Here is a 24,162-nt window from a genome sequence, read left to right on the forward strand (position 1 = left end):
TGCACCAGAGATGGGTAAGGGAGGACCTCTGTCACCAACAGGTGACCTTCTAGGCACCCTGACCTGGAAGCCTGGCCTGAGGGAACAGCTCTGAAACTGAGGATAGCGGAGATTATAGGGACATTCTTCTCACTGGAAGAGTGATAAGTCAACTTGCCAAAGGCCTTAGTTTGAGCAGCAGGGAAATAAACCAACAGCCGACCTTCTGCCTCTGCCCTGGAGGCTGTGTGATGAAATGGAATTTGGAGTCAGACAGAAGGTAGTAGCTGAGCCTCACTGATCCTGTTTCCTCACCTGTCAAGTAAAGATGATGATTGGGGCGCCTGGGTGGCTCGGTTGGTTGAGTGTCCCCCTTCACCTAGGGTCACAATCTCTCCCGGTTTGTGGGTTCGAGCCCCACATCGGGCTCTGTGCTGACAGCTCAGAGCCTGGAGCCTGCTTCCGATTCTGTGTCTCCCTCGCTCTCTGCCCCTCCCCCTCTTGCACTCTGCCTCTCTTTCTCTCAAAAATAAATAAACAGTAAAAACAAAAAAGATGATGATCGTCTACCTGGCTGACTCTGTGCTCAGCACTTATTAGTGCTCATGACATAATTGTTTCCCTCTCTATCTTCCACCTTGCGTGATGACCTCAATTCCATCTCCTCCTGAGCCCTGGGTCTCCAAAGTCACAGGCAAAGGATCCCAGGCCAGGGTAGCCCAGAAATGCTCAGTTCTGTCTTCTACCTTGACCCCAGGCACGGGTGCCTACTTTCTCACTTCTCTCTTCTTTTGAGGCTCCCAACCCAACCAGCCCAGGGGCATTCCTGCCAGTGTGCCTGCTCACCTGCCACGCGCCCTGCAGCTGCCACTTGCTGAGCCCTTCCAGCTGGATCTCGTGACCCAACACCCGTGGCCTTGTCCCCACTCACATTTCTCCCTGCTGACCCTGCCTGTCCACCAGGCCAGATTCTGGCCACATCCCTGCCCACAGGACTGACTTACAAGAACAGTGGTTCCATGGGGCGCCTGGGTGGCTCAGTCGGTTAAGCATCCCACTTCAGGTCATGATCTCACAGTTTGTGGGTTCGAGCCCTGCGTTGGGCTCTGTGCTGACAGTTCCGAGCTCAGAGCCTGGAGCCTGCTTCGGATTCTCGCTCTCTCTCAAAAATGAAAAAAACATTAAAAAAAATTTAAAAAAAGAAGAGGGGTTCCATAGCCACCCTCTGGGTCCTGTGCTGGTGGGAGCCCCTGTGGGGCAACTTGGGTTCCACGACTTAGGGAACTGCTCAGGATGGACCTTACCAGGGGTCAGTTTCCCCTCCCCTGCCTTCTTTCTGAAATGTTTGGCACTCTGCCATGTGGTATTGGTGGGAGTGTGCCTTGCTCTTGCCTTTTTGAAGGGCAATTTGGTAAACTGTTAAAATGTAAAATTGTACCTGTATTATTTATTTTTGCTTTAACGAATCATCCCATCACTTAGCGGCTTAAAACAATAGTTAACATTTATTTTCTCACATGGCTTCTGAGGGTCAGGAATTCAGAGGCAGTTTAGTTGGGTGGTTCTAGCCCAGGGTATCTCATGAGGCTGCGAAATGTCAATTGGGATTGCACTCAGATGCTCAACCAACTGAGCCACCCAGGTGCCCCCTTTTTTTTATTCTTTGTTTTTCTTTGTTTGTTTATTTATTTACTTATTTAGAGAGAGAGGGAGAGGGAGCAGGGGAGGGGTAGAGAGAGAAGGAGACACACATTTGGAAGCAGGCTCCAGGCTCCGAGCTGTCAGTACAGAGCCCGACACGGGGCTCAGACTCACAAACCGTGAGATCGTGACCTGAGCTGTAGTCAGATACTTAGCCCACTGAGCCACCCAGGCGCCCCTAAGCAGGCCTGATTTAAGCAGAAGAGATGCTGATTGAAAGTCACTGAGATGCTCACATGATCACTAGCAGGGCTAGGGGATGAGGCTGAGAAAAGAAACCAGCTGGAGGCCAGGTGGCTGAGACCAGCGTCAAAAACACATCATGGGAACCAGGCAGGCATGTGCCTCTGCCCTGGCTGCCCAGAACTTTGGGGTGTCCCGTTTTCTTCAGGTTCTTAATCCAAATCCAGAGTCTGAGGCCGAGCCCAGTCATATGCCCACATGTTGAGGGTAAGAAGGGTTAGTCTTCTGTAAAAGAGGCAGGCTCTGCCTCTCCCTAAGATTTTTGTTTCTCCCAAACATGGGAAAGCATTGCAGGTGCAGAATAGTTGTGAACGAGTGGCGGATGTCCATTGTAGAAACCTCATGAATTTGATCCAGGGGTTTTACTTCTGAGAATTTACCCTACAGGTAAACATAAGTGCGAACCAGGTTATATTTAGAGGGATACTCATTACCGCATTGCTTGTTAATAGCAAAAATACTGGAAACAGGCTATCAGCAGGGAATCGATCAAGTATATTACGGTTCAAACACGTAAATGAAGGCTGCTAAGCAATCACTTAAAGAATGCGGAGGACAGCAAGACATTGTTTCTTGGGAAAAGGTCAGGGGTAGAGCAGCATACAAAGTAATTCTGAAGTGTTTTGTTTGTTTTACGTGAGAGATGCAAAATCATGGCTCTGCCCATGTAGACTGAGGTGCAAGAGGTCAGAGACCAAGCGGATTTGGGGGCAACCATTGTATCCCCAGCACTTCGTGGTGCTGAAGGTGAAGATGTGCATCATGCTTGTTTATGCGTACGGCATTTTGGGGAAAACCATACAAGAAACTGTCAACAGTGCGTTACCTGAGTGGGGGAGAACCCGAGCGTCCTGGGTAGGTCTTGGAGGGGGATTTAAATTTTTTCCTTTATATGTTTTTGCATTCTAAAAATTTAAACACCATAAACGTGTATTACTTTACTACTATTTTTTAAAAGTGTTTCTTTATTTTTGAGGGAGAGAACGCAAGAAGGGGAGGGGCAGAGAGGGAGGGAGAGGATCTGGAGTGGTCTCCGCACCAACAGCACAGAGCCCCAAGTGGGGCTCGAATTCACAAACTGTGACATCACGACCTGAGCCAAAGTCAGACGCTTAACTGACTGAGCCGCCCAGGCATCCCGCTTTACTGCTATTTTTAACAACAATTAATAAAAAAGAGAGGAGAGGGGAGTGTCTGACCACCATGAAAATGAGAAGGGCAGTTGCACATACAACATGGGAACCATTTGGGATAGCTGCAGTATAAAATCCTAAATGTGCAAAAGATTTCAGGAGAGGGACCCGTGGCTGCCTCAGTCAGTAGAACATGTGACTCTTGATCTCAGGGTTGTCAGTTCGAGTCCCTTGTTGGGTATAGAGATTACTTAAAAATAAAATCTTTGGGGTGCCTGTGTGGCTCAGTTGGTTGAGTGTCTGACTTTTGGTTTCCACTTAGATCATGATGTCGTCATGGTTTTGTGAGTTCAAGCCCTGCATTGGGTTCTGTGCTGACAGTTCAGAGCCTGCTTGGGAATCTCTCTCTTCCTCTCTCTCTCTGCCCCTCCCCCATTCACTCTGTCTCTGTCTCTCTCAAAATAAATAAATAAACTTAAAAGAAAAAAAGGAAAAAAAAAGAATAAAATCTTTAAGGGCGTCTGGGTGGCTCTCAGTCAGTTAAATGACCAATTCTTGATTTCAGCTCAGGTCATGATCTCAACGTTGTGAGATGGAGACCTGTATCGGGCCCCATGCTAAGTGTGGAGCCTGTTTGAGATTTTCTCTCTCCCCCTCTCTCTGCCCCTCTTCTGTGCTTCTCTCTCTCTCTCTCTCTCTCTCTCTCTCTCTCAAAATAAAGAGGGGTATCTGGGTGGCTCAGTTGGTTAAGCATCCCATCCGACTTTTGGTTTCAGCTCAGGTCATGATCTTACAGTTCATGAGTTTGAGCCCCTTGTCGGGTTTTATGCTGACAGTGGGAAGCCTGCTTGAGATTCTCTGTCTCTCTTTCTCTGTCCCTCTCCCGCTCACGCACTCTCTCCCAAAATAAGTAAACATTAAAAAGAAAAAGAATAAAATAATTAAATAAACTTAAAAAAATTAAATCTAAAAAAAAAAAAAAAAAAAAAGAACCCAGGAGAAAAATAAAAATTTGGGACCCATTGTGGGACATTTATGTACAAGAATACATTTGTTATATTCCAAGATAGTTTTTTATGATTTAATTTTCTTGGTGTACATCTGAAGGTTAGAAATGAGAATAGAATTTAAAATATGCAAGTACTTTTATAATAAAAAATGTTTTCAAACATAAAAATGGATCTGTTTCCATAGTTATCATCTGAGCAGCCTTTCCTTGATGGCTTTGCTCAGCTCTCTGGCTCGGTATCTTCCCCCACTCTCTTACTTGTGTTTTCTCTTTGGTTTTCAGTTGTGTAGGCTACACTTTTAGTTAGGGTCCCATCTAACTAAGAGGGTCCCTCTTCACTAACAAATCCATGTGCCCTTTTCATCTGCTTTCAAGCTTCTACCTCCTTCCTTAAAAAAAAATTTTTTTTTAATGTTTATTTTTGACAGAGCACGAGTGGGGGAGGGGCAGAGGGAGAGAGAGACACAGAATCCGAAGCAGGCCCAATGCAGAGTTTGCAAAGCACAGAGTCCAATGCAGGGTTTGAACCCATGAGCTCTGAGATCATAACCTCAGCCAAAGTCGGCCATTTAACCGACTAAGCCACCCAGGCGTCCCATGCCTCCTTCCTTCCTTGTCACCTACTCTTGCCTAACCCTCTGTTCTTCCTGCTCTGTACACAATTCCAGTCACCAATTCAACGGCAGGCTCCCCAGCCCCAGACTCCTTGGCAATTCTGTAGATTCGGAATTGCCAATCAATTTCTTCCTGCCTCTGTTCTGAGACTGGCTCCTGCTTCTAACCTGGTCCTATCTGTCGCTTGTCTCTGCCTGCCAACCATGCGTTTTCTTCCCAAGAGCCTACCTTCATGCTTTCCCCTTCTGCAATTGCCGGGTGTGGGTGATTCTCCATGATTTCAAAGATCTTCTTCGTATGGATGGTTCTCAGATCTGTAGCTCAGACCCCCCAAATTTTAGCTGGGGCTGTTGCTGGAGGCAGCTACATGGGCCTCTCCCTGCAGTCTGGGTTTCCTCACAGAATGGCGGCCTCAGAGCCCTTGCATTTACGATCTGGCAGCTCTTGCTTCAAAAGAGGCTGTTTTAGCAAATAAGGTGGAAGCTCTAGAACCCTTGCCTTGGAAATCACTTCTTTCACTTCTGCCATGTTCTATCAGTTACAAGGGCCCCAGGGAAGGGAAATTAGTCTCTACCTCTACGGAAAGGGTGGTGGCAAGGTTTGTTTCTGGCTAAACTCCTTAATCCCTCCTCCCCCACTGTGATCTATTATTATCAACTTCTCTGTTTCTATCAATGATACAATAAAGCTGAAACTTTGTTATTATCCCTCCCTAGAGTAGGCATCAGTCTACTGTTGTAACTTTAAAACCACTATTTAATGAAACATTTGGAGACACTGAAGGCACCCCTCCTGAGAAGGAGATGATCAAGAATTGATTAGATATTTACTTAGTTTCTACCCTGTGACAGGACAATGCCAGCTGCTGAGGGTGCAAAGTCAAATACTTCTTTCTTCCTCCTTTTCCTCCTCCTTCTCTTCTCTTAGATTTGGTTCCTGCTCTCTGGAAGCCTACACTTTGGAGCTAAAAATGTGGCTAAGGCACTCTGAAAAACAGTTTCACAATTTCTGATGAAGTTAAAAACACCACATAGCCACCAATCCCATTTTGAGGTATTTACCCAAGTGAAATTAAAACCTGTATTCACACAAATAACTGCTTGTGAATATTCACAATAGCTTTGTTAATGATATCCCCAAACTGGAAAGAATCCAAATGTCCCTCAGTTGGGGAATGGATAAGCAAATACATACAATTAAATACTACTCATGAATGAGAGAAGAAGGAGAAGAAGAAGAGGAGGACGAGGAGGAGGAAGAAGGGGAAGGGAGGGGGAGGAGAGGGCAAGAGGACGGGAAGGAGGAGAAGGAGAAGGAAGTATTTAAACATGCAACGGTATATGGACAAATTTCAAGTACATTATACTAAGTGAAAGAAGCCAGCTGCAAAAGGTTCCATACTCTATGGTTTTATTTATATGATGTTATAAGACAAAACTATAGGGGCGCCTGGGTGGCTCAGTCGGTTAAGCGTCCGACTTCAGCTCAGGTCACGATCTCATGGTCTGTGAGTTCGAGCCCCGCGTCGGGCTCTGGGCTGGCTGATGGCTCAGAGCCTGGAGCCTGCTTCCAATTCTGTGTCTCCCTCTCTCTCTGACCCTCCCCCGTTCATGCTCTGTCTCTCTCTGTCTCAAAAATAAAATTAAAAAAAAAAAAAAAGACAAAACTATAAGGACAGAAAACATAACAGTTGCTTCAGGGGCCAAGAGTGGAGGTTAGTGCCAACTACAAAGGGTTGTTGAGAGAACTCTAGTGGATAATGGGACGATTCTGTACTTTAATTTTGGTGGTATTGAACACACCTGTGTATGCATTTGTCAAAAGTTGCAGAACGACCACTAAAAATGCTAAATTTTAATATATATTAATTATACCTTAATTATACATATTTAAATTATATAGTCTCTAGATCAATTACATACATTATCTATATTATCTCTCTATGAAATTACAGGTACAGATGACACAGCATCAGAGAGGCAGTTAGGGACATGGGCTCAGCAGTCAGTCAGCCTGGGCTACAAAGTCCTGGCTGAGATTAGGAGAAAGTAAGCAGTTCCTTCAGGTGCCTGGTTGGTTTTCTTAGTGCTTCAAAGTGCTCTCACCAGGATTACAAGAGAGAATGAAAGTGAAGCACTTAATGAAGTGGTTAGCATATAACAAACATAGTATTACCTTTTTTTCTTAAAAATAACAGTTCAAGGGATAAGATCTTTGGTCTAAGGGAGGAGATTAAAAAAAGCTTCACAGAGGCACTAACTTTGATTAGGCTTTTAAAGATGAGCAGGAGTTACACAGGTTGGCAGAAGTGGGGTAAGTGTTGGGAATGACATTGTAACAAGAGGGAACAGAATGGGCAAAGGCTAAAACAGAGTGGCATATTTGAGGACCCTCAAACATGGGCATATCCAGAACAATAAATTCAGGGGAAAGAGGAGGGGGAGGGGGACAATGCGGATTATAAAGGGTCTAGAGTTCAACAGCATGGAATTGTGAAGGGCCCATCTGAGGTTTTGTATGTTTGCTTTGTTTTGTTTTCAAGCCCAAAAAGGGGCTTGAAATCACAACTCTGAGATCAAGACCTGAGCTGAAATCAAGAGTCGGGTGCTAAACCAACGGAGCCACCCACACGGCCCTGAGATTCTGCATTTCTAACAACCTTCCAAGTGATGCTATTGTTGCTGGTTCATTGACCACACTTTGAGCAGCAAGGACATAAAGATCAAGGCAATAAAGTATTGCAGAAAATAGGGAGTGGTCAATCGTATTGAAGATGGAAAAGCACAAAATCAAGATTGGGACTGAAAAACTCCACTTACCAACCTGTAGGTTGAGGTGTCTAAGGACAAGCATTAGGTGGATGAGTCAGAATAGAAGCCACATTGGAGTGGTTGACAATTGCTTGCTTGCCAGGTATGGAAATTGGGAAAGTGAGTATAAACAACTCTTATGTGCAGTTTGGCCTTGAAACAGAAAGGTAGGGAGGTGGAATTGTAGTTTTTACCATTAACTTTTGAGATGGAAGACATTCAAGTATTTTATTTTTTACTTTTTAAAAAAATACTTATTAATTTTTGAGAGAGAGCCAGCATGAGTGGGGGAGGGGCAGAGAGAGGGAGATACAGAATCTAAAGAAGGCTCCAGGCTCTGAGCTGTCAGCACAGAGCTGGATGCCGGGCTGTTAACTCTTGGACCCCAAGATCAAGATCATGATGAGCCAAACTCGAACACTCAGGCGCCCTTATTTTTTTACTTTTTAAAAGGCTAAATGCCCAACATGGAGCTTGAACTCACAACCCTGAGATCAAGAGTCACATGCTCCACCATCTGAACCAGCAATGGGCTCCAACATTTGCGTATTTTAAAACACTGTTAAGGGTGGCTCAGTCAGCGAATTGCGGGACTTCCTCTCAGGGCATGAACTCGTGGTTCTTGAGTTCAAGCCCCACATCAGGTTCTCTGCTGTCAGTGCCGAGCCTACTTCGGATCCCCCCGTTCCCCTCTCTCTCAAAAATAAACATTAAAAAAAATTAAAAAGCTGTTCAGAAGGACCCTGTTAAAAAAAAAAAAAAAAAAAAGCTTGGATGTACAAGAAAGAAGAGGATGACCTGAGAAGGGTTGAGTTGTCAGAGCAATAAAAATACAGGGCACCCAGTTAAATCCGATCTTCTGAAAAACGAGTAACTCTTTAGTGTAAATATATTCCCAATATTTCTGGGCGTCCTGTATTTTATTTGGCAGCCCCGAGATGGTAGATTTTTTGGCAAAAGGGTTATAGCCCTTGACGCACCAGAAGGGGGTCCAAGCTCTCTAGTCCTTCTGAGCTGTCGCATTTCAACACTCTAGAATGAATTCCCAGTTCTACCAGAACCGTTAACAAGTAGAGAAACTGCTTTGAATTTCGGCTTTTGTCGTTTCCCCGTTTTCTACAGGATGGCAAACGGGCAGGAAAATGCTGGGTTAAAAGCTGTGGAAAAGTTCTAGTGTTGAAAATCAGCTCGTAAATGATGAAGAGCTTTTTGAACTGCGAACTGGCTCTGGATTGGGTGCATAGGACGGTGAGTCACACAGTGCCTGGCCGGGGTCCAACTCTGAACACCAACTCTACTCAACTCAAGGGCAGGCAGGGAGCCCCATCCCAGGGACCCGCAGGCGCCTGCGCCTTGCCGCGGCCCCGCCCTCTTCCAGCCCGACATCCGGGGCTCGGGCAGGGGCGTGTTCGGGGAAGAGGGGCGGGAGGCAGCGGAAAAGAAGGACGTCGTGGGAGGCTGGATCAGCGGGTAAGGGAGGTGAGGCGGGGCGGGGGAGGAGCAAGGGGCGTGGCGGAAGGAGCGCGCTGTCACGTGACGTGCGTGGCGACGTGTCGGCCATCTTGTGTTGTTGAGGCTGAAGACTGACTTGGATTCTGAGAGACTCCCTGTCCCGGACCGCAGGTAACCAGCGACTCCGTCTCACTCCCCTGCCCGGCTCCGCTCCGCGCCCCGACTGCGCTGTCTCCCATCACCGCCCCCCCCCCCACCCCATGGAGCCGCCCGGGACTCCTGCCCGCGGTCGCGTCCCCGCCGCTCCGGTCCGACCCGGCCCAGCCGCATGGACAACCCACAGGCCGCCCCGGCAGCGGCCACGGCCGGCTAGGGCGTCAGGCGAGGGGACAGGTCAGGTGCTGGGCCGGAGGGAGCCTCCTACCCCGCGAGGCGGCACGCCGGGCCCGGGCGCGTCTCGACCGCCGAGCCGGGGAGCCCCCATCTCCGGGGCCCGGCGGCATCGCGGGGGGGGAGCCGAGGAAGGGAAGAGGGTGGTGGGGTGGGCAGTGTCAGGCCGATTTGTTCAGGGCCAGAGGGTTCGCCTTCTGCTACCTGCTCCCCGGGCCAGCCACCCGCCCAGGCTGGGGTGCTCGGGGTAACAGCTGCCTCGGCCAGACAGCTGCTCCTGCCGGCCCTCCTCCCCACACCTGGCCTCCGGGAGGTGCGCCTTTGCCTTCCTCACCGAGCATCTGCACTGTGGAGACTCCTTCCGTGGCGAGAGGACGGGTCTGGACCAGGCCTGAGGCAAGGTGGAGCCATGATCTGAACCTGGGACGGAGGTTGGGAAAGTCGAGCCCGAGGCAGCTTTGGGACCTGAACATTCTTGTCAGATTGAGATGGCTATTAGTCTTTTCAGTGTCAGCAGTTTCCCACGAAGCACTTGGAATACTTGAGTTTTGTGGCTGAAGCCTAAATCAGATTGATACTTCCGGCCACAGAATGGTCTATGAAAGAAGCAGGTTGCATGACCCTGTTTGGGAAGCAACAACGTTGCTTCGCATTTATATGGCACTGTGTTTTGTTTTGGTTTGTTTTCTTTTGTTTTGTTTTTTTTTTCCTTTCCCTGAAAGTCAAAGCACGTAAGCACACCTAGTTTTTTCTCTGTAAAGGAAGGTGAGTATTCCAATTACACTTAGAAGAAATTGAGGATGGGGCCGGAAGCTGTGAACAGCCTTTCATCCAGTGTTGTGCGTCTCGGATTATAGGCAGTTTTGATTCCCGGTGGGGTGTGCAGGGAAGATATTTTGTCCTTCCGTAGTATTTCCTTTTTAGAATCTAATCACTTCTTAGATTTAAAACAGGTTTTTTTTGTTTTTTGTTTTTTTTTTTTTCCATACCAGCCCTTTCTGTACGTTAACTTTCACCCGTCTGATATTTGCAGCTCTGACCTTACGGAGTTTGTCCATTTTGGTTAGATCACAAACGTGTTCTCTCACTCATTGATGATTTCCTGTGTCTTACTAATTAGTGTAGCAGGTTTTGGAGTGCTCAGACGAGATGGATGGAATATGTACTTTTCTGTTACATCACATGTTGACATCAGTAGAGGATGCTGGGAAAAAAACTTCAAAGTGGCATGTATCTGGAGAAATGTCACACAATTGTTCCTTTACATTTGACGCCAAGGAATACACTGGTAATGGCACTGATTTATCGGCAAAGACAGGGCTTTACACCTTTTCTGTACTTGACGAAGCATTTCAGAATTTCGAGACTGAGAAGGCGGAAGGGACTACGTGCTTCCCTTCCTTCATTCGCGCATTCATTCATTTGACAAAGACTGGGACTCTACTACGCTGTTTGGTGCTGGGGCCAAAACAGACCAAAAATCCTTTCTCTGGGGAGCTCATTTCTAGACACACAAATAAAAACTCGGGTAAAATACATAGTGTTGTGGTAAATGATGCGGGGAAAAAAAAATGAGGCAGAAATCAGATGACCGAGATTTAGGGGTTCATTTTTTTTTTTTTTTTAATTTTTTTTTTCAACGTTTGTTTATTTTTGGGACAGAGAGAGACAGAGCATGAATGGGGGAGGGGCAGAGAGAGAGGGAGACACAGAATCGGAAACAGGCTCCAGGCTCTGAGCCATCAGCCCAGAGCCTGACGCGGGGCTCGAACTCGCGGACCGCGAGATCGTGACCTGGCTGAAGTCGGACGCCTAACCGACTGCGCCACCCAGGCACCCCTAGGGGTTCATTTTAAGTTGTGTGCCCCGAGAAGGCTGCACGGAGAAGCTCAGGTTTGAGGAAGGACCTGACATAGGTGGAGCGGTTCCTGTAGCTGTATGGAGAAGGAATGCTCCAGGCCAGGCAAGCTAGGGCAGGGATACTGAGGCAGAAGCTGAAGTGGGTGCAGGTCAGGTGTTGGGAAAAGCACGGAGGCTAGTTTAGCCAGAGGGACCCAAGAAGACGGAGGCTAGTAGAAAATGTGTACCCTGCTCATTGGTGCTAAGAGGGGTTGTTCAGTGACTTAGAAATTTTTTCCACATCTCTTGTGACTATTGGAAGGGGAGACCAGATTCTGGAAATTTGGGCCAGTATGCCCAGACCCCCTTCCCTCTGTGTATGACACATGCCCCACCCGAGTTTGGAAAAATCCAGGATGCTCATATAACATATTTCAGGAAATTGTCTTGAAAAATCTTTCTTAAAAGTGTTTAAATGAGATGGATGATAGACTGCCTAAAAGATCTGGAATTGCTTTCGAGGGAGGAGGGGATCTTTGGAACACTTACGAATATTTGAAAAGGTAGGGAAATTAATTTCCTGTGAGGTTTAGACACATCATTAAGAAATATAACCTGGGAGAATGGTAGAATCAGCATATTAATTTGTTATTCTTAATCTGATTAGTAAGAATTAAGAATTCTTAATTATCTCTGTTCTGTCCATCCTAGTTTTAAATTCCTCAGGGTCTCTTCCGCTAGTTTGTTTGTATGTCTTTTATAGCATTTTACATGTGTAGAACTTTTTGTGCTGAGTGTTTTATTTTTCCCCTTTTGCCTTTCAGACTAGCTGACAAGTTCACCAATTAATTTGATACTTCATAGGCTTTTTTCTTTGGAAAAAAAAATTTTTTTCTGATTTCCTTCCAGCTTATCTCCATATGCTTATTACTGAGCTTTCATAAATGTCTTCTTGCATTTAATTCACCTGAGGAATTTAATATTTTGGTTTTGAAGTGCCTTTGCTGGTGAGTTGAGTTGCATATATGAAAAATAATTTGTCATAGCTTGCCTGAAGCTCATGAGAAGAGAGGAATTTACAACTTCAGGGTGTGAGTGGAGCTCCTTGGCTAAAAGGAGACATAGCAGTGATAGTGATGAGGTGGTATTTTAATGAATTTTTCCCCTCTTGTTCTTTTGTTGAATTTTTGAAATGACATTTTCATATTATGTCTTTGATGTCATATCATCTCATTTGTTCTCATGACTCTGCATTTTAATACTCCGTGTGTCTATTCTCTTTTTGTTGATTTTCACACTGGGAGATGACACCACTGATAGAGATTGCTGTCTGGGAGAACCTTTTGGGTGAAGAGATTATTGCTGACCCTTTTACCCTTGCCACTCTAAAGGATCTTTGGTTTGTGCCATTTTCAAAGACTGACTTCATTTGCAGTTCTCCATTATCCCCTGCTGATTAAATTTTCAGTACTTTCTGTTTTATTCTATTTCTTATAGATTGTAGTGGGACCAGTCTCATTAGGTTGAATCTACAAGCCTCTGTTGGTGTTAATCCGGGTATCTTAGAGGCAAGTTAAATGTCCATTTTCCTTCAGCAATTTGAATTGCCTTAACATCATTTGGTCATCATTGTAAAACTCTGAACCCAAGCCTTTTTTCCTTATTCACCCTCTGCTAGGATTTTTATGGTAATAAAGTTCTAGGATTTCCATTCATTTTTAATGCCCTGAAAAGTTACATATTTTTAAATATATAAGTAGATTTTTACTCCATAGGAAGGCTTACTGATAGTTGGAATCCTAGTATTTCTTAACCCAATTGGCTTTTTTTTTTGTTTGTTTTTTATGCTCTCAGATGACTGAGAAATACAGTAGATTAATTATATGGGAATGCAAAATGATACTTTTGTTGAATTGCTGGTGATTTAAAAAAAAAATTTTTTTTTAAGTAAGCTCTACACCTAATGTGGGGCTTGAACTCACGACCCTGAGATCAAATTGTACTGACTGAGCCAGCCAGGCGCCCCGAATTGCCCATAATTTTGTATGAAGTTGAGGGGGAGGAATAGGGGGAGGTTTGAAAAACGAAAGAATACTTCCTTAAGTGGTTACAATTAATTTTATAAAAATATTTTCAAAGTATTATGTACCTACCTACTTCAAGTAATTAAAGTATACGATTTTATATTTTCTTGTTAACTGCAGAGTTTCATTAACTACAGAGGACTTGAACTTAATTATACTTGCAATAAGAGATACTTTAGAGCTTGTTTTTTTGAGTTAGGCCCAGAGAAGACTTTATTACCTAGTTGTCCCCTCTTTTCCTTTTGCCTGCCCTTATAAAACTAAACTAGACTGCAGTGCATAAAGTTGAATGACCTTTTGGGTATTAAAATAACACGGCTATGTTTTTGCAAAACTAAGGTCAAAAGGCAGAAGTCGCTTTCCCAAGTTACTTTCTTGATGTTAATAAAATCAACTTTAATTTGCAATTATTGTTTTTTTGACACATAACAGCATTCAAAGCATTATTTGATTTTAGCTAAGAAACCACTTGAAGCTGTTGTGTTTCATTCAGTCTACTCCTAGTCAATTGAGATGTCACCATCCTGTGGATTTTTAAGATGCTGTCTCATTAGAGCATTAAATGAAGGTTGTGATTTTGCAACTGAAAGCACACCTGGAGTTGTGCTCCTTGGGCATTTTGGCAGTGGTTATATTTCTTGGGCTCACTGATTATTTGCATAGGATACATACTGTATTGCTGTGTTGCTGGCTGTCATTTTTCTATCAGATACGTGTAAAAATTGGTATCACATCCCTGCAATGTAGTTTGAATGAAAGCCCCAAGTAATCACTTTCCTAAACCCTGTATTGGTGCTCATTTGTCTTTATCAGAATCACTTAGAACTTCTGTTAAAAATATGTATTTTTTTAGTCCCCTTCCAGAGCTACTGAGAAACTCTTTAAATGTTAGGAAAATGGAAGTTAGTTTCTAAGCTAGTTTCTAAGAGACAGGGAGAGAATCCCAAGATGATTCTAATATTTTAACCAGGTTTGGAACCATTTCCTGTAAAACTATTCATTATAAGAGATTGTTTTTAAAAGTTTCCTAAGAGATTGATTGTTGGGTCAATTACTTTAATACTTTTGTTATTTACAGTGTTAAAAGGACCTGAACAAAGTCTGCTTGCACCTCCTGCTGTGAACCAGCAGAACTTTTGAACAGGTGAGTGTTGAAGGGAAGCACAGAGCTGAGGACTTAGGCAAACAGATGATTTTTGCTTTTAAGGTTTCAGGGTTTTTTTGCCTTTTTTTTTTTTTTTTCCCTCCTGAAGTTATAGATAGTGATAGAAACAACTTCTTAGCTACTGCTCAGATTCCTTATGAACCACAAGAATAATCATACCCTTTCTACACTGTTCCTATTGTGAATTTGTGTCTTAAACTGTTGTCATGATTTTCTGATGGTGTGAAATAGGAAGAGGAATTCTTTGGGAGCAGAAGTAAGGAGATACTTAAAGAACCTGGGGGCAGTTGGCTTTCATGAAGGACACGAACCAGAAACTGGGAAGCTTCTGGGACGCGTTCGGGAGCTAAGGCAGTACAGATAGCACTTCCCTCCCTGCTGGCTGTCAGTGTCCTCTCTTGTCTCTTTTTATCCTGCTTTAGTTGTCTTTTCACAGTCTGGCCATTCCTGCTTTAAAAACACATGGAAGAAAATCACCACTTTCATTCCTGGTGCCACATATGAACTTAAATTCTAGTGCCACTGCAACTGTTACTAGCTCATTGTCTACATTTTAAATTCCTGGGAGGGGAAATTTGATTGGTTGAAGTTTGTCCAGTTCTCCATTATTGGTCTAATTAGTAGGGCCATAGGACTGTAGTCTAGAAGTGCAAACATAATTGAAAGATTCCACTTTAAGAGTGGGGGCAGGTCTCAGAGAAGGTGTAGTGTTGGCTCTTCTAGGCAGAAACCTGCAGAAGCTTCTGAACATTTTCCTTTCATAGAAAAATTTCTTATAGGTAGCTTGGCAGTTTCAGTTTATATGTCCTGAAAAATTAAAATATAGGTTTATCTACTGGTCAGTGAGGCCTGGTAGGTTTCACCAAGCATCCTTATTTGAACTTCATAGTGCAGTGTTTTTTGTTTTTGTTTGTTTGTTTGTTTGTTTATTTTGAGAGAGAGCGTACATGCATGTGCATGGGGGAGAGGCAGAGAGAAAATCCCAAGTAGATTCCTTGCTGACAGTGGAGCTTGTCATGACCTGAGCCAAAATCAAGAGTCAGACACATAACCGACTGAGCCACCAGGTCGGCCCCCCTCCGTGGCGTTTTAACAAAAGTTCTTGGTTTAGAACGTTCAGAGGAGTGTCTGTGGTAAAGGTTAGCAAATGAGAGACTTGGTTTGTGGAAAAATCATTGGTTATTTATTTTTCATTGATTACTTTTGTAAATATTAATTTCTGGGTACTTTTTACAGTGTTAAGCAACACTTGAGTATTAGGAAGCCATGGAGAATATGAAGGGTGGAACTTCTACATGTGAACATATATTCACATTATTTGAGTGGTAGCAGGAATTGTCACTGTTGGGAAAGGATCAGTTAGACAGTATATATAAACTTTTGTATTAACATCTTGTATTCTAGAATTATTAGGTAATACTGAAGAAAAACATTTTTAATGGACCATTTTGAAGCCCTGTTTATTTTTGTTTATAGCTTGTATGTATTTGGTGATACCTGATTACTTAAGTAATTTTTATTGCTTAAATATTCTTAGTATATTGAGATTATTTTTTAAAAAATTTTATTTTTATGTAATCTCTACATCCAACATGGGGCTTGAACTTAGAACCCCAAGATCAAGAGTCACATGCTCTACTGACTGAGCCAGCCTGGTGCCCCTTGTATACCAAGATTTTTAATGCAGAGCCTAGGGATTACTAATAAAAGTCATCTGTTGTAGAGTGATGTATTCAATGACAGGCCACAGATATGACTTCCTCTGATGCTTTTTTTCAGACAAGGTTTACTTTAGCAGATTGCAGCTGAATTCTTTTTTTTTTTCTTAGCTGAATTTATTAAAAATTTTTTTTAATGTTTATTCATTTTTGAGAGAGAGAAAGAGAGACAGAGACAGAGTGTGAGCAGGGGAGGGACAGAGAGAGAGGCAGACACAGAATCTGAAGCAGCTCCAGGGTCTGAACTGTCAGCATGGAGCCTGATGCGGGGCTCGAAGCCACAGACTATGAGATCATGACCTGTTGCTGAAGTTGGCCACTTAATCAATTGAGCCACCCAGACACCCCTTAGCTGAATTCATTTTTAAGGTAGAATAGCCCTCTCTCATATTGTATGTTCTCTTTAATCTGAATTTTGAGGTGAGGTATATTCAGGCTTACTGAGTTAAGGCTTTGTGAGGTTTTAAAAAGATTTCCACATAATCTGTGTAAAACTTCACAGGCTCTGGGGTTCCCTTTCTGGAAAACATTGGCTTGTGGTGAGATTATCAAGTGACGTGGTAATGTTTATGGCCTTGTGATTTTTCCTAGAATAGTTCATTGATTCCTAGTTTTGTTCTTCTTTACCAAAAGGGAGGAAAATAGAAATGTTTACATATTGTTCAGAAACAGTGGGGAGAATGACAGTAATAGCATTTCTTCTTACAGTGATATTGTGGCCAGTATGTTCTTTGGGAACAAAGCTCCTTTTATTCAAATTGTCCCGGGCCTGGAGGAAGTCTTGGGAACTCTGGTCTCTTCAGTATTGGTTCTTTGGTTGCAGATCCTGACAGGAATTGGCAGAGGTACTGGCTTGGTACTTTCTAATTGGTAAATCATGACTCAGGCCTTGAAGACATGGCCATATCGAGGGGCTCTCGTGGTTAGGTCCTTGAGAATTGAGGTGATGATGCTCAAGCCATGGCCAGTTGAAGGGCTGGATGTGAAGCCACCCTGCAAGATCAGTGTCACAGAGCCTTAGTTTATGTTTTGGAATCTGATACTCTTTGGCCTTTTATACTGCTTCCACCATTGTTAATGAAATTTCTATGTAGTGTGTTAGGAGAAATTTCTTCTTAGTGTGTTTGGATCGTGAGTCTATTCTCTTCCCTACCCCGAGGGCTTAGTATATTGCTTAACTGAGTGATGCAGAGGAGTAGAAGTTAAAGGATAGTGGAGCAGAGTGGAAGATTGGGAAAAGGAGAAAAAGTGACTTCCACAAAATGAATTCCTCTGAAAACTGCAAGGGAATGGAGAAGAAAGAAAAAGGTAACCAAGGAGTATCGAGCATTGTAGAGCATTGTATCATTATGTAGTGAAAAGTTTGTGGCCTTTTAAAGCAGAGAAATGTGGGTTTAATTTTCTGTTACTTAATTACATGTAACTTGAGATAAAAAGTTAACTGCTGGTAGCCTTATTTCCTTCACCTGTAAAGTATATCCCATAGTGGTTGTGGGAATTAAAAATCTAAAATGCCATGGGGCGCCTGGGTGGCTCAGTCAGTTAAGCGACCGTCTTCGGCTCAGGTCATGATCTCATAGCCCGTGAGTTCCAGCCCCACGTCGGGCTCTGTGCTGACAGCTCAGAGCCTGGAGCCTGCTTCAGATTCTGTGTCTCCCTCTCTCTCTGACCCTCCCCTGTTCATGCTCTGTCTCTCTCTGTCTCAAAAATAAATAAACATTTAAAAAAAAAATAAAAAAAAAATTAAATGCCAGTGTAATGCCTGGTGCACAGTAAATGGGATTTCAGTAAATGGTAGCTTTTATGATTGTTATTACAATGTAAATAGGTAAATTTTGATTGTAAAATTTCATCTTTATAATTTGAATAGAGACATCAGTGAGTTCTGTTAGTAAGTGTTGTTTTGTTCTCAGTCCAGCAATACTTGAATAGCTGCTTTGTGCCGAGTGCTGGGCTAGCCACAGTGGTGAGCAAAACACATAAGGAACTATCTTCATAGGGTTTATAGATTAATGGCAGAGGCAACCAAAAAATCATATAAGTAGGGGTGCCTGGTTGGCTCAGTTGGTTAAGCGTCTGACTTTGGCTCAGGTCTTGATCTCGCCTTTCCTGAGTTCAGGCCCTGCTTCGGGCTCTGTGCTGACAGCTTGGAGCCTGAGCCTGGTTTGGATTGTGTGTCTCCCTCTCTCTTTGCCTCTCCCCCACTCACCTTTTCTCTCCTCTCTCTCTCTCTCTCTCTCTCTCTCTCTCTCTCTCTTTCAAAAATAAACATTAAAAATCATATAAGTAAATTTCAAAATGTGAGAAGTCTCTCTGTCCTTGGAAAAGATACATTTTTAAGACCTAGATACTTAAGTGTCACATTTTGGATCTTGGTGTTCTTGTTGTCAATGATGTTTTATGCCTTTTGATTAGCTTTCCAGGCTGTGTATGTTTGTTGTAAGTTAATTTATGTATTCCTTTTGTTTGTCATTTTTCCCTTTTTCTCTGAGATACACACATCTCAACTTAAAAAAAAATTTTTTTTTTTAAATGTTTGTTTATTTTGAGAGAGAGGGAGGGAGAGAGAGAATCCCAAGCAGGCCTTTTGCTGTCAGCACAGAGCCCTATGTGGAGCTCAATTCTATGACCTGTGGGATTATAACGTGAGCTGAAATTGAGAGTTGGATGCTCAACCAACTGAGCCATCCAGATGCCCCAACACTTCTCAACTTTTTGATCTTAGGACTCCTTTATCCTTTTTTTTTTTTTTTTTAAGTTCATTTATTTATTTTTTTGTAATCTCTACACCCATCATGGGCCTTGAACTCACAGCCCTGAGATCAGGAGTCAGATGTGTTCTTCTGACTGAGTTAGCCAGGTGCCTCAGGACTCCTTTATTCTTTGAAAGTTAGAGGACCCCCGAAGAACTTTTAGGCCTCTTAGTTCTATGTGTCTATATTATACTGAGAAATTTAAAATGATTTATTAGTTTAAAAATAATAGTCTCATTATATATTAACATGAATATATTTTTAATGAAGAATACCCATTTTCTAAAACATTTCACAAAAATTTGGTGAGAAGAGTGACATTGTTTTTATCTTTTTGTAAATTGCTTTTTATGTCTTGCTTTGTGGAAGGCAGCTGGATTCACATATCTGCTTCTGTGTTCAGTCAGTTGCTCTTTATTACTTTGGTTGAAGTATATGAAGGAAATTAACCCTCACAGAGATGTGTATGTAGTTGGAAAAGGGAGCAATATTTTTAAGACTTTTTTCAGATAATTGCAGATTATTCTTTGGTATAGTACACCAAAATTCGACAAGTAGTAGCTTTTTAAATTTTTTAAAAATTTATTCATTTTTTGGGGAGAGACAGAGACATCGTGAGTGGGGGAGAGGCAGAGAGAGACAGAGAGAGGGAGAGAGAGAACAGGCTCTGCACTGTCAGCGCAGAGCTGATGTGGGATTTAAACCCATTAAACCATGAGATCATGACCTGAGCTGAAACTAAGAGTCGGACACTTAACTGACTGAGCCACCCAGGCACCCCTTTAATTTTTCTTTAATGTTTATCTTAGAGAAAGAGAGAGAGAGAGAGAGAGAGACAGCACGTGCTTGGGGGAGGGGCAGAGAAGAGAGGGAGACAGAATCTGAAGCAGGCTCCAGGCTGGCAGGGCACAGCCTGACGTGGGACTCGAACTCATGAACCAGGAGCTGGTTCGACTTAATCGACTTAGCTTAATCGACTGAGCCACCCAGGTGCCCGACAAGTAGTAGTTTTTATTTTTTATTTTATCTTATTTTTAGTTTTTTTTTTAATGTTTGTTTTTGAGAGAGAGAGTATGAGCATGAGTGAGGGAGGGGCAGAGAGAGAGGAAAACACAAAATCTGAAGCAGGCTCTAGACTCTGTCTGAGCTGTCAGCACAGAGCTCTACGTGGGGCTCAAACCCATGAACTGCGAGATCATGACCTGAGCCGTAGTCAGACGCTTAACTGACTGAGCCAACCAGGCACCCCAAATAGTAGTTTTTAAAGGTTAGTTGCAATATGAAATCTGAATTATGTCAGTGCACTTTTTATATTCTGTAACATTAAAATCCATTGGTCTGTCTTGCACCTTAAATGACTACCTTAAATGACATAGTACCAAAAACTTGCATTCAGGAGTGCTTGTGTGGCTCTGTCGATTAAGCGTTTAACTCTAGATTTTGGCTCAGGTCATGATGGCATGGTTTGTGAGTTCTAGCTCTGCTCTAGCTCTGCGTTGCTCTCTGTGTTGACAGTGGGGGCCTGCTTAGTATTCTGTCCCTCTCTCTCTCTCTCTCCCCCTCCCTAGCTTGCTCTCGATCTCTCTCAAAATAAATAAAAATAAACTTAAAAAATTGCATTTATTAATGTTAGTACTCATCAGGAAAGCCTTGAAGAATTGGGAAAATCTGAAGTACTGGAAAACCCAGCAAACTCATGGCGAATAGAAGTTTTCCAAAATTTGAATTTTGCTTGAAAGTTCAAATTTTATTATTGGCCACAAGTACTGCCAATTTTTTTGTTTTTAAAGTGATAGTGTCATTTTGTTCATTTTTTTGTTCGGATTATTTGTTCTAGTTCTGTGAAGAATGCTGGTGTTACTTTGATAGGGATTGCATTGAATATGTAGATTGCTTTGGGTAGTATTGACAGTTTTTAAATTAAGTTTTTAAATTAAAAAAAAAATTTTTTTTTATTAACATTTATTTATTTTTGAGACAGAGAGAGACAGAGCATGAACGGGGGAGGGTCAGAGAGAGAGGGAGACCCAGAATCCGAAACAGGCTCCAGGCTCTGAGCTGTCAGCATGGAGCCCGATGCGGGGCTTGAACTCACAGACTATGAGATCATGACCTGAGCTGAAGTTGGATGCTCAACCGACTGAGCCACCCAGGCGCCCCCCAAAATTTTTTTTTTAACGTTTATTTATTTTTGAGACAGAGAGAGACAGAGCATGAACGGGGAAGGGGCAGAGAGAGAGGGAGACACAGAATCGGAAGCAGGCTCTAGGCTCTGAGCCATCAGCCCAGAGCCCGACGCGGGGCTCGAACTCAAGGACCACGAGATTGTGACCCGAGCTGAAGTCGAGCTGAAGTAGGACTGAGCCACCCAGGCGCCCTGAGTATCGACATTTTAACAGTATTTGTTTTTCCTATCCAGGAGCATGGAATTTTTTTCCATTTCTTTTGTGTCTTCAATTTCTTTCATAAGCTTTCTGTAGTTTTCACTGTATGTATATACAGGTGTATAGTTTCACCTCTTTGGTTAGATTTATTCCTAGGTATTTTATGGTTTTTTGTGCAACTGTAAATGGGATTCCTTGATTTCTCTTTCTGTCACTTCATTGTTGGTGTATATGAATTCAACTGATTTCTGGGCATTGATTTTATATCCTGCAACTTGGCTGAATTCATGGAGCAGTTCTAGCAGTTTTTTGGTGGAATCTTTAAGGTTTTCCATATAGAGTGTCATGTCATCTGCGAAGAGTGAAAGTTTGACCTCCTCCTGGTCGATTTGGATGCCTTTTATTTCTTTGTGTTGTCTGATTGCAGAGGCTAAGACTTCCAATACTGTGTTGATTAACAATGGTGAGAGTGGACATCCCTGTCTTGTTCCTGACCTTAGGGGGAAAGCTCTCAGTTTTTCCCCATTGAGGATGATATTAGCGTTGGGTCGTTCATATGTGGCTTTTATGATCTCGAGGTATGCTCCTTCTATCCCTACTTTCTTGAGGGTTTTTATCAAGAAAGGATGCTGTATTTTGTCAAATGCTTTCTCTGCATCTTTTGAGAGGATCATATGGTTCTTGTCCTTTGTTCATTTTTTTTTTTTTAAATTTATCAGCAGGAGCGGGGGAGGGGCAGACTGAAGGGGGAGGAGAGAGAGAGAAGGAAAGAATCTCAAGCAGGCTCCACACTGTCAGCATGGAGCCTGATGTAGGGCTTGAACTCATGAACCGTGAGACCGTGACTCAAGCTGAAATCCAGAATCATGCTTAACTGAGCCCCCCAGACACCCCACACTTTGATCATTTTTGAAAAAAATGTCTGCTAAATACCCCGGTCTGTGTATCGGTTACTCTTTAACCGCATGATTAGTGCAGCGCCAATACTGAAAAGTGTAATATCTTAGTATTATTGTAATAATAGTTTTGACATCATGGCTACCTTGAAAGAATTTCAGATGTTACTTTGAGAATTGCTACTATGGGGAGTGGAACAGTTTTCAATGTTCTATTCACATATGATACGTAGTTTTTTGTTGTTTTGTTTTTTAAAGCATTAAAAAATAAGTAATGGTTTGAAATAGAAATTGAAATAAACATTGAGGTCTTTTAGATTTCATTGAGGGTTTTTAGTGCTGGGTAGATAAAGATTTGTTCATACGTTATGGTTATAAAGTAGCCCTCTGTTTTTAAGACTTTTTTAAAAGTTTATTTTGAGGGAGAGAGAGCATTGGTTCTTAAGTTGTGATTAGTGATAAAATAGCCTTCTCTTTTTAAGACTTTTTAAAAAAAAAATTTTTTTTTTCAATATTTATTTATTTTTGGGACAGAGAGAGACAGAGCATGAACGGGGGAGGGGCAGAGAGAGAGGGAGACACAGAATCGGAAACAGGCTCCAGGCTCTGAGCCATCAGCCCAGAGCCCAACGCGGGGCTCGGACTCACGGACCGCAAGATCGTGACCTGGCTGAAGTCGGATGCTCAACCGACTGCGCCACCCAGGCACCCCCCCTTTTTTTTTTTTAATGTTTATTCATTTTTGAGACAGAGAGAGACAGAACATGAATGGGGGAGGGGCAGAGAGAGAGGGAGACACAGAATCTGAAGCAGGCTCCAACGCGGGGAGCCCAGAGCCCAACGCGGGGCTCGAACTCACGGACCGTGAGATCGTGACCTGAGCCGAAGTCAGATGCTTAACCGACTGAGCCACCCAGGCGCCCCTTTTTAAGACTGTTTTAAGGTTTATTTTGAAAGAGAGCACTCGAGTGCACTTGTAAGTTGGGGAGGGGCAGAGAGGGAGAGAGAATCCCAAGCAGTCTCCATGCTGTCAGCACAGAGCCTGACACAGGGCTCACTCCTGTGAACTGTGAGGTCATGACCTAAGCTGAAACCGAGAATCTGATGCTTAACCAACTGAGCCACCCAGGTGCCCTTCAGATTCCCTTATTTATTTATTTATTTATTTATTTAAAAAAAAAAAGTTTAGGGGCGCCTGGGTGGTGCAGTCGGTTAAGCGTCCGACTTCAGCCAGGTCACGATCTCGCGGTCCGGGAGTTCGAGCCCCGCGTCAGGCTCTGGGCTGATGGCTCGGAGCCTGGAGCCTGTTTCCGATTCTGTGTCTCCCTCTCTCTCTGCCCCTCCCCCATTCATGCTCTGTCTCTCTCTGTCCCAAAAATAAATAAAAAGGTTAAAAAGAAAAGTTTATTTTTTTCTTGTTCATTTTTTGAGAGAGACAGAGACAGAGATGGAGACCGAGCACGAGCAGGGGAGGGGAAGAGAGAGAGGGAGACACAGAATCCGAAGCAGGTTTGAGGCTCTGAGCTGTCAGCACAGAGATCGATGTGGGGCTCCAACTCACTAGCCACAAGATCTTGACCTGAGCTGAAGTTGGATTCCCAACCGGCTGAGTCCCCCAGGTGCCCATAGAGTAGTCTTCATTTTTAAGAACAGTTTTAGAATTACAGAGAAACAGAAGAAGGTACAGAGATCTCCCATATATACCACACCCGGTTTCCCCTGTTATTAATGTTTTATATTACTGTGGTATATATATTTAATGTTTATTTGTTTTTTGTGGGGAGGGGGTAGGGAGGCAGGGAGGGGCATAGAGAGAGGGAGACACAGAATCCAAAGCAGACTCTGGGTTCTGAGCTGTCAGCACAGAACCCGACTGGGGGCTTGAACTCATGAACTGTGGGATCATGACCTGAGCTGAAGGTGGACAGCCAACTGACTGAGCCACCCAGGCGCCCCTAATGTTTATTTTTGATAGAGCACAAGTGGGGGAG

The 24,162-nt window shown here is 43.3% G+C and overlaps 1 protein-coding gene across 5 annotated transcripts in view; it reads left to right on the forward strand.

Moving 5' to 3' along the window:
• The first annotated feature begins 8,996 nt into the window (after positions 1 to 8,996).
• The window catches only part of GIGYF2 (GRB10 interacting GYF protein 2), a 144,763-nt gene continuing 129,597 nt past the window's right edge, over positions 8,997 to 24,162 (forward strand). For 2 of the 5 annotated variants that reach the window (XM_043578186.1, XM_043578188.1), the window contains exons 1-3: positions 9,035 to 9,113; positions 12,669 to 12,739; positions 14,334 to 14,399. The gene's annotated coding sequence lies outside the window, so the exon portion shown is untranslated. Of the gene's footprint in view, positions 9,114 to 12,668; positions 12,740 to 14,333; positions 14,400 to 24,162 lie in introns of all 5 variants that reach the window. The other 3 variants (XM_043578187.1, XM_043578189.1, XM_043578185.1) reach the window with 2 other exon arrangements.

The sequence above is a fragment of the Prionailurus bengalensis genome, chromosome C1 (assembly GCF_016509475.1).
Source record: "Prionailurus bengalensis isolate Pbe53 chromosome C1, Fcat_Pben_1.1_paternal_pri, whole genome shotgun sequence".
In the NCBI taxonomy this organism is placed as follows: domain Eukaryota; kingdom Metazoa; phylum Chordata; class Mammalia; order Carnivora; family Felidae; genus Prionailurus; species Prionailurus bengalensis.